Below are 10,974 nucleotides of genomic sequence, written 5' to 3' on the forward strand. Positions count from 1 at the left end.
CAAGTGTTTTGACAGCTTCAGCCTCTGACAGCAGCTCACCCTGTTCATTCAGAACCCGTTCCTCATCACAGATGTCAGGGAGTTCTCAAAAGAAGTCACACAGCTCTTCAAGTGGGAAAATGCTGGACCTCTCCAGATGCAACTGGTTGATTTCCAAGCTGATGGGGCCTTGAAAGAGCATTTTGGAAAAACTGATCCTGCCACTTTCTGGCTTCAAATGGTCTCAGAGATTGCTTTCCCAGGCCTGAGGTAAGTAGCCGTGTACACAACGAACATTATTAAAAGCAAATATCGATCCAGGCCCACCAGCGAGCCTACACATGTGCATGATAATGGCCCTGACACCATTATATGTCACAATTACTGTTGTTTTTGGAAGGCAGCTTTATTTTACAAAGAAAAAGACGATTGAGACAGAGCAAGTGCAAGTTTTTACACTCACCATGGATCTTCCCACGGGAAAAAGAAAGCGCAAGCTTAAATTTAGTGACATCTTTGTAATCTTGCCAGGAGTTTAACATGTGTTGGGATGAAATGTGAATGCTGAGTGAGAGGTTACAAGTCATCTTTGATTTCATCCAGTAATAGAATTATTGCATGGCTGCTTAATCTTTAACGTTGGATGATTTCTGGTTGGCTTAAGTGGAAAAGAGTGATTCTCGTGGCATAAATCCTGTCTGCCTGTTGTCTAGGCCTATGCCTTTGCTTTGCTTGGATCACTGCTACCTTTGAATAAGGTACATTTTTACACACAGGAAAACGCGCTACCTGGTTTAGACTTTTAAGAGGCAGAGAATTCCCCCCTGCAGAATAGAGACTCTTTGTAAAATGCATATCCTCCCACCTTTTTGGGTGGAAATTGCACTTTCCCCATGACCCTCCCACAAATGCATATGGAAAGCGTAATTTGTCTTTCCCTCGCTCATGTGGCAGGCAATCTGCAATTTTACCCAAGTGTTTGTAAATAACCCGCATTGGTTAAGTTAAGTTAAGAACAATTAATAGCTGGAAAGAAGCCCAATGAGTATTTTTACTATGATAGACCGGTTGCCTCCCTGTGTCTTTTTAAATAGACAGGGCTGACATACCTCTGGTCTTACAGGATCCTCAATGCCAACCGGTGCAATACAGGTTAGGTCGCTGAGAATGCGGGCCTCGTCTTCCCAGTTAGGCTCTCCGTTAGAGGTAGGAAAGTCTCTGTAGGCAAGGCAGATGGTCCTTAGGCCCTTTGATGCCATGGACTTAGTCACCTTCTTCGCCAGGTTGTCTTGGTCCTGACATTTGAAAGCTTTAACCTTTCCGGGCTCCATCAGGATCTTACAGCACCTGGAACCACAAGAAAGAGTTATGTGATTTTCATCTAACTGTGCACAGAGCTATGTGAGCAGCAGTCAACCTACTTCCTGAGCAGGATCTCAGAAGCTCCCTTGCTGTACATTCGGGAGCTGCCATCATGGTTCTTTAGCACTGTGCTCATGGACTTCCTCGCAGAGTTGAAGGTGTAGACCTTGAACAGCTTTTCTGCTGGAAATTTTCCGCAAATGGTCTGGTAGCATCAATGCAGGTCGAGGGAAAATCCCAGTAAGGCACATTCAGTCTTGTTTCCTACCTGGCAAGCCAGCCGGCCCTCCTTCTCTGGTGGCTGCAAGAGAGGATGTTAATTCCCAGGACGAGTTTTTAATGACAAATCTGCTTCTTCACTTGTTGTGGGAAACGCATAACTGCAGCAGCACATAACAATAACATAAATCCAACAACAGCAACAAGACAACTTTCAACAAACACAAAGGAGGTAACAGCGTTGGTCAAAGGTATAATGTGCAGTATTATATTATATTCACTTTAACAAGACAAGGTTGGAAATTGCTTTAATTTAAATGGCTAATGCGAACTTATATCACTCCAGTAAAGCTGAATAAAATCTATCCTAATGTACTTTGTTGTATGTGTTTAGAGGAAAAAGGAACACTGTTCCACTGGGTTTGGGAATACTCAAAAGTACAACTACTTGTACCCCATCACACTACTACTTAGTGTGATGCAAGCAAAACTTTGTATCCTGGGCAAATACCCTGAACATGTGGTCGTCAATTCTAAACAATCAGCGTTGATGGATTTTGGGCTTCTTCAAGCTAGAAGACTGATCGCTCTTTCCTGGAAAAATATATACAGTTGCCCTCTGTACAGTTGTGGCTGAAGGAGATAACAACATACCTTGCACTTAAAAGACTAACATATATTGTTAAAGGGTAAAGAAAACAGTTTGTTAAAGTTTAGAATCCGTTTTTGGAATTTTTGGAGGATTACAATGTTGCACTAACTTGAAGATCATCATTACTGCTGCTTTTTCAGTTATTTACTTGATTTTATTTACTTATTGTTTTATTTGGTTGAAATGTAGTATATGGCTTGACCACCTATGGTCAATGTGCTTAATTCTGGCTAAAGGCTCCAACATACCAACCCAACAGCCGACCTTTGGTAGAAAAGGCAGTCGGACTTGGTTGGTCAAAAAAAAAAGTCCCGGAACACACCGAAGTGATGCAGACTTTTACGGGTTAGCACGCCACCAATCAGATTGGTTGTTAAGTCCAATGTCCAATTGAGTCTAATGACCAATCTGCCCGCCTTGCGATTCAACATGTCAGGTCGGCTCAAATGAAGGCAGACGGCTCCTCCGACTGACAACGGCATCAAACCCACCAAACAGACTCGAGTCACTGACCTTGCTAGACGGACAATAATCAGGTTGGAGTATCAGTGGCCCGAATTGTTTAACGGAAAGTAAGCGGTGTTGTGAATAATCTTAATTCCTTGATATTAAATGTTCTTCTGTAGTGGTCCCACTAATATCTTTTCTTAAAGTGTACCAAACTAACAAATCATATGACATGGTTAAGCTATGTTTGAGATAAATAATTGAGAGCTGCTTAAATTAAAGAATTCAGCAATGTAATCATGCTATTTGCAACAATTCTTGTATTGGATGACTTATCTGAAGTGTCAAATTAACAAACAGTCCAAACCTATGTTTCATTCCATGGCAATTATGAACCACAGCCTCAATGATGGTCTTGCACAGCATTTATTCATGGACTAAATGAAACTTACAATGTAGATTTTCTACCACCTTACAACTTTATTGCTTATTTCTTCTTTGTTCTGTTCGGTGGATCGATTTGATTTTAGCGCAAAGTTACAGGATTTGTAGTTAAAGGGTAACTACCGTCTTATATTGAACTGGGTCCCAATTTCCCATGCATTTTTGTCTAATATCCAGTATTGAGCGAGATCACAATGAAGGGCAGGCGCAAACCAAGCTACAATGTAACCAAATGATTCCATCCTGGAGTCTTGATTTTTGTCCAATAAAAGGGATTTTTTTGTGTGCTGCTGACTACTGGCTCAGATTGTTACTGAAAGTATCTGACAACATTATCGATTTCAGGACGTGACTTTTTGCCCGAAGACAGTGGTGTGGAGAGTGGAACGCAAGACAAGAAAATGACGTTCAGGTAGTATGTTGTTAAGGAATAGGCTGCAGAGATTATAGGCTCCTGTTTTTCAATGTAATGGCTCAATATTTTAAAATTTCAATGTGGACGAGGTTGCTATAGTTCGATGACCACCTGCATTCATTTCAGCCAGGGCAGGCTACGTTACGGACAAAGAGAGAGCAAGGAGGGTGAAGCAGCCGCTGGAGGGCTGCGTGGCTCTAGATATTGGTAGTGCCCCTATATGCCCCTATAATACGTTGTTTTTTAGAAAACACAAAACCATGGATGTAATAAAGCCTAATGACCGCACGAAACACTACAGCTGCAGCCTCTCTCTCTCCCCCCTTATCCGCTCTTCCTCCACAGCCTATGGGCTACTTTATCCATAGCCTGTACTCTGGCTCAAATAAATACGGGCGGCCATCTAATTATAACAACCTCATCTACATTGTTGAAACCATTTAAATATTGAGCCATTACATAAAAAATCTTTTAGATAACAGGAGCTTAAAACTTCTGTAGCTTACTCCGTAACAACAGACTACTTGAATGCTTTTTTTCCTTGTTTCGCGTCTCACTCTCCACACCGCTGTCTTCGGACAAAAAGTCACGTCCTGAGATCGAAAATGTTTTCGGACACTTTTAGTTACAATCTAAGCAGTATCAAAACAAAATCACTTTTATGGACAAAAACTAAGGCTGTACAATTGCCCCATCAGGTTACATTGCAGCTCCATTTGCACCACCCATCATTGTGATCTCACTTAATACCAGACCAAATTCAAATATTTTTGGTCACATCAGTCTTTAGACACGAATGCATGGGGATATGGGGCCCAGCTTGAAAAAAAACTGTAGATAACCTTTAATATTCGAAGACATTAAAAATTATTGAGGTGGTCCTTTAAAGTTCCCTCCTGCCATTTTTAGGTGTCCTATTGCTTAAACAGGAACATAGTGATAAAATAAACAATACTGAAAAATATTTTTAGGTAAGGTAAGGTTACTTAAGGTAAGGTTTAGTTAAGAATGAATCATAAATCTGAATAATAATAGTGATAGTAACTGATACTGATGAAGATGTATTTGTGCTCTGATCTGTGCAGGGGATCAAGTGATCAGATGAGTCCTGAGCTGGCATACCCCCAGACCCCCCTAGGGAGAGCTCAATCCCCCCCACATATAACAAATCCCATTTTAAACCCTGAAGGATAAAGACCCAAAGAAATTGCTTTGTACACGGCAAAATATAGGTTGGCCCCCCCAAATCTCACTCCAAGGTTTTGGGAAAAGTTGGCAGCCCTGCTATGCAGCGCTGTGGAGAAAGGTCTGGCAATGTGAGACAATTTCTAGGCTAATGTTCGAATGGACAGAACAACCACATACTAATAGGGGCAGTGGGAATGCATTTAGTGTAGTAAATATTATTTCCAAAACACGTAGCTAACATTGGATTGTTGTCAAGGCTAACTTAACTAAACTAGCTAACAGTAGCTAGCCAGTAGAGATTTGCTACCTTGACAACAATACAATGCTAGCTCCGTGTTTTGAAAAACATGCTTACCGAGGTGGCCTGAGGTGGCCCTGAGGCCATGGCAGCAGGAACTAGGGCTGCGGAGGGTGCTGCAGCGCCCCCTAGGGAAATAGGGAGCAGCACCGCTGCACTTGTTACTCCCAGGGCGATCCTGCTAGCAACAGGCGACGAGGGTGCTAGCCAAGCTAGCCGCACCAAGGCAGCCGTGGAGGGAACATCAACAAAGGCAACTCAGGGCTGCTAGCCTCGGGGTCACAGTTTTCCTTCCAGACGTTTTGGAGATGAGGATTTTTCCCGTTCTTTTCAGTCGCAGTGGTTTGAAAAATGGAGGTGGATACACTATGACATTGAGAATGATTGCACTTTCTGTTTTGCTTGTATCCAGTCTGTTGAGAAAAATCTGGTGGCTTCCCGTCAGCATGTGAGTAAAAATAGGCTTTTCGTCGAGAAAGGATTTTTTAACTGGCGCAAGGCATCTGCTAAATTTTGTCTGCACGAGAAATCGGCCATTCATAAAGATGCTATTCGCACTCTTGCAGGGTTAGAAAAAACGCCAATAAGTGCTCTACTCTCCGATATTGCCGCCAAAGACCAGCAAACAGCAAGGAATGTCCTGGAGATATTATTTCGCTCCATAGCATTCCTGGGACGAAAAGGATTCCCGTTTAGGGGTGACACGACTCGTGAGGGTGTGCTCTATGACCTGATGCTGGAACGGACTTTTAATTTACCCAAAGAAGAAGAGTGGATAAAGAAGAGGGATAATTGGATGTCTGACACAATACAGAATGAGATAATCGAACAGTTTGCTCAGGCTGTTCAAAAGGACATAGTAACTCGCGCATCAGACTGCCCGTTCTATGGACTGACAGCTGACAGCACCAGGGATATCAACGCTACGGAACAATTCTCATGCAGCCTTCAATTTGTTGACAGTAATCTTCAGTCTCACTGTAAATTCTTGGGATTTTACTCGAGCCCTGACACAACTGCAGAAACGCTGTTTAAGTGTTTGAAAGACATCTTTTTGAGATTGAACATCTCTTTGGATCGCCTTCAAGGATATTGTTTTGATGGTGAAAATAACATGTTGGGCCGCTTTTCCGGTGTTCAGGCCCGACTGAAGGAAATATGCCCCCAGTCCTTGTACGTTCATTGCAGAAACCACTCCCTGGACCTTGTGCTGCAAGAAGTTGCACGTGAGGTGAGCCAAGCAGGTGTTATCAAAGAATCTTCAAAACGCAAACAGCTTTTTGAAACACTTTTCGGCTGTGATGACATCATTGTCAACATTGTAGGACTATGCCCAACGAGATGGTGTGTGCGCACCAAAGCAATTCAACGCTGCTGCGCAATGTACACTGTTGTTTTGGCAACACTGGAAAGCTTGAAAGACAATAGAGGCGTAAGAGGGGATGCAAGGGCAAAAATATCAGGACTGCACAAACAGGCACTCAATGGAAAAACTCTTTTCAGCCTCCTCTGCTGCGATGCCCTTTTTGGGCCCTGTGAAACTGTGGCAAAGAGCCTTCAGAGTGCAAAATCAAGTGCTCTTGGTGCCATTGCTTGTGTAAACCTACTCAAGGTCAGAGTAGGGTCACTGAGAGACGACAAGGTGGTGGCTGAAATGTTAGAAAAGGTGAAAGTGTGTGCTACCCAGAATGGTTTGAAGATGCCAGGTGCTGAGCCCAGAGTAAGCAGAACACCTGCCCGCTATAGCCAAGCTGTCGGCCCTGAAACGTTGTCACAGGCAACAGGTAAACTCAAATGGAAAGCTGACTTTTATGAAGCTCTGGATTTGGTCCAGTCTGAAATCACCAGAAGATTCGACCAGGGCGGGATGAAAACAGCTGCATTTAGGGAGAAGACCGTAATTGATGCAGCAAACAGCCGCATATCATCGGAACTTGACGCACAATCTCTTCAGCTTCCTAAACAGCTTGACACAGGGCGACTGCACCTTCAGCTCCAAATGTTGGGAGATGTGTGTAAAGAAGCCGACTCCCCATGCGAGACAGTACAAGAAGTTGCCTCACATCTGTCTAACCTGCACCCTCAAACCAGAGCTCTATTTGGAGAAGTAGAGGATCTTATAAAACTTTGCATGTGCCTACCAATCTCTGTTGCTTCTTCAGAGAGAACTTTCTCAACCCTTAGACGCCTTAAAACCTGGCTGCGGAGCAGCATGTCCCAAAAGAGACTAACTCACCTCACCCTCATCCACGTACACGGGGATTAGGCCCAGCTTAACACGCGTTAATAACGTTTGATACATATGGCCCAATCTCTTTAAGCGTTTAATTTGCTACGCTAAAAAAACTCAAGGCTGCAATTTCTCTATTTCAATGTTTGTGTCAGCACTGCGTGTGTGGGAGCAGTGGCAACCAGCAGAGAACGGCGGAGGATCCGACTGGCTTGCGCTTGCTTCACTTTTAACATAATTTTTTTATACACTTGTGTTTAGTGGCTCCGTTTTTGAGTTTGTAGTATGCCTAATCTGTACCAATGAGCCGTGTGCCTATATCCTGCATTACTCGTGCCTAGCCCTTGTTTTGTATTATGGACGTTATTCTTGTTTTTTCGCTTGTGAAGTGTGCATGTCCATTTCCAGTATTACATTTTGAAAATTTATGAGCACCCCCAATTCAAAATATGTTCCCGCGGCGCTGCCTGAGGCTGTTGCTGTCGTTTAAAGAAGTTTGTACAGCCACCAGGACGGCTCTGCCGATGTTCTCAGCTAATGCTGATTCGTTATACATTTCGCAGAGTGACCATGGCCGACAGTAGCTTACCGTACCTTGTCGGGGGCGGGCGGGGATAGGCTCTAGCTGGCCTTAATGGAAGCGAACATGACAGTTCCGTCAAAGTGAGACCCCCCCCCCCCCCTTTGTGACTGGCTATAGTGGCTACTGGTCATAATCGCCACACCATTCATAAAAGTGATACTAAAAACTCAGTACAGTTTCTGTACTGAAATACAGTTTCTCCAAATGTGTTTATTATTTCAGGTAGTTATTATAACATTTGTCCAAGTTCAAGAGTCCATTTCCCCGGATGAGATGATTTTTATTCGTTATTTGACACTATCTATAAACATACCTCCTCAAGCTTTTATTTTGGTACTTCCGGTTAGCTAATATGCAATTTTAAATTGCATATTAGCTAAATATTTAGTTTCACTCGAAACATTAAGATTTAACATTTAGATTTAGATTTAACATTTAGATTTAGATTTAATATTTAGATTTAACATTTAGATTTAGATTTAGATTTAGATTTAATATTTAGATTTAACATTTAGATTTAGATTTAGATTTAACATTTAGATTTAGATTTAATACTTAGATTTAACATTTAGATTTAGATTTAGATTTAGATTTAACATTTAGATTTAGATTTAACATTTAGATTTAGATTTAATATTTAGATTTAACATTTAGATTTAATATTTAGATTTAACATTTAGATTTAGATTTAAATTTAACATTTAGATTTAACATTTAACATTTAGGTGTAACATTTAATATTTGGATTTAACTATTTAAAATATTTCCAAGTCGACAAAATTGTTGTAAATGGGCAAGAAGGTGACCCTAAAAAAATTTCATACCAGTTTTTTAATTATTTTTTAAAGCTAAATGTGACAAAATGTTGCTGTTATTTTCAGCGTGAGACGCTTTACAAACGGCGCCCCATAAACTATATGTATGGCAAAATTGTTACTTTAACAGTTTTTAACGTTTTTCAATTGATTGCAACAAATGTGGTCACGAATTTACCCCTGACTTCATCTGGAAAATTATTTGCAATTTCGTATTTTTAATCCTCTGAATTTGCCGTTGGACACACCTGGGCATGAGACAAGACCGCATGGGACGGTACGGATGACATGGGACACTCCAGGCTGCAGCCATACCATATACTGTATAACAGTCTATGAGCCATTCTCGTCTCCTTGAATTATATGACTGTTACATTTTATCTGCCTCTTCTTTTCCTATTGTTTCGCGTCCAAGTCAAGTGACTTTCAAGATTCGGCCCATGAGACCAAAAAACATGGCGGACATTTCTCTCATTTTTAGTGAAAAAACTCTATATTTTGAGTTAGTTTGTGCATAAAAAAATGCATTTTGATTACATTTCTAGCAAGAAATATATATTTTATCTTCACAATATTCTCTCAGTGAATGTACATAATCACTCACTTGCGAAGATTTTTCAGATATTGCCAGAATAATGTGTAATTGACACGTTCTGGTTGCTATGGATGCTGCTATCGCCTAGCATAGATAGTTAGCTGTGAATCCAGACTCGATTTTGCTCCATCTGACTGATAAAACCCTCACCCACTACATATGGTGTGTCTGAGGTTGATTTGCAGATCAACACATTATTCCCTGGCAGCGGGAGAAACTAATGTTGATAAAGTGACGAGATAGGATCGGATGTTTGTCCGCTTTTTTTTCAGTTTTGAAAAGTGGATCCTCTGTGCATTTAACTTCCGGTGTGGTGCAATCTCATTGATGGGTTTTGACGCGTCAAGGCCCCACAAAGAAGAAGTAATTTTAGCATGCTTGTTGTAATCTTTCGTTGTTAGCTGTTTGAATGTTTTCACTTTGTAAGACTATGGACGGGCATGTTATTTGTGGTATTACTTCTCGATCAGGATTATTCAATAAATAGCCAGGGAGTGTTCCACTGATGACGTTACTTACGACATACACAGTGCTGCCACCACACGTCTGTTCTTAGTAATAACTTATTTCTGGTGTATGCTCAAGTTTTTCTCTGCAATTAATTCTATTTGGTTATGGTGGTGGGCGTTTTCATGACGGTTTGAGCGGAAGTGATATATTTGTTGCCTCACCTGTGCACCTGGGTTCTTTGGGCTTTGACGGAGAGGGGGTGAAGCTGGGAGCGAACACTTTTGTTGAACGCATCGCGCACAACGCAGCACGCAGTATTACGCAATTATTTCTACTCACCAGTTAACAATTACATAAGGTAACAACAGTGCTAAGTGTATTGTACATATGGAAGAAGAAGAAAAATAAAATCATTGCAATACGATCATGAGCGCGTCATATGTGTACATCTCTCAGTGTTTAGTCCCTCGCGGCAGCACTCTTTTGGACTGCTTAGGAGGAAACTACTGGAACTGTTGGGTCCTTGTAAATTCTGGAGTGTGGTCTATCTGTATAGTGTCTTGAGATAACTCTTGTTATGAATTAATACTATAAATAAAATTGAATTGAATTGAATTGAATTACAGACGCAAGATATATATATATATATATATATATATATGACAATATATATATATTGTCACATTAATTGTAAAGATATGTTTGTTTGATTGTTTGAAGATTGTAATCTTTTGCAGGGCACTCGTTGAATTACATGGAAACATTTTTAACCATTTGCCGTATGGTCACTTCTTTGCTCTACCAAGGTTTACAGACTACACGATGTACAAACAGGTGACCAATTGAAGGAAAACTCTGGAAGATAAGGGGATAAACAATGAAAGTAGTTCCTCCCACACAGATTACCTTTAACCTATAATCTCAATATTGATTTGAGTTGTGTCTTCCAGACTGATAATGCTCACGGAGAATGATTTAATAAGTATGACGAATCTGTAAAATGATTTGCATATCATTTTCAACCTATATTAAATAATACTTGACAAGACAATCTTCAAACTGAAAAAAACGTTATTGTTTTTTAGCTAATATTACTGAGAAATAAGAAACTGATTAAGATGACAGAAACCCACGCTCCCGACAGAATATGAAAGCTTGCACCGTAAGGTACACCATATTTTGAGTTAATCATCATTTGTTAACAGAAGACAACATAGGGCATCTCCGGGGAACCATCACCTTATCGTGGTGGAGAGGTTTGTGTGTCCCTATGAACCTGAGGGCTGTGTTGTCTGGA

At 41.0% G+C, this 10,974-nt stretch overlaps 1 long non-coding RNA gene across 1 annotated transcript in view; it reads left to right on the plus strand.

The window, feature by feature from the left end:
- Window positions 1-476: 476 nt before the first annotated feature.
- Window positions 477-10,974, plus strand: part of LOC117938560 — a 13,558-nt gene continuing 3,060 nt past the window's right edge. Inside the window, exons 1-3 of the long non-coding RNA XR_004655424.1 lie at window positions 477-486; window positions 1,800-1,804; window positions 9,264-9,269. This is a non-coding gene — a long non-coding RNA (uncharacterized LOC117938560). The remainder of the gene's footprint in view (window positions 487-1,799; window positions 1,805-9,263; window positions 9,270-10,974) is intronic.

Source organism: Etheostoma cragini, chromosome 23 (assembly GCF_013103735.1).
Source record: "Etheostoma cragini isolate CJK2018 chromosome 23, CSU_Ecrag_1.0, whole genome shotgun sequence".
Taxonomy (NCBI): domain Eukaryota; kingdom Metazoa; phylum Chordata; class Actinopteri; order Perciformes; family Percidae; genus Etheostoma; species Etheostoma cragini.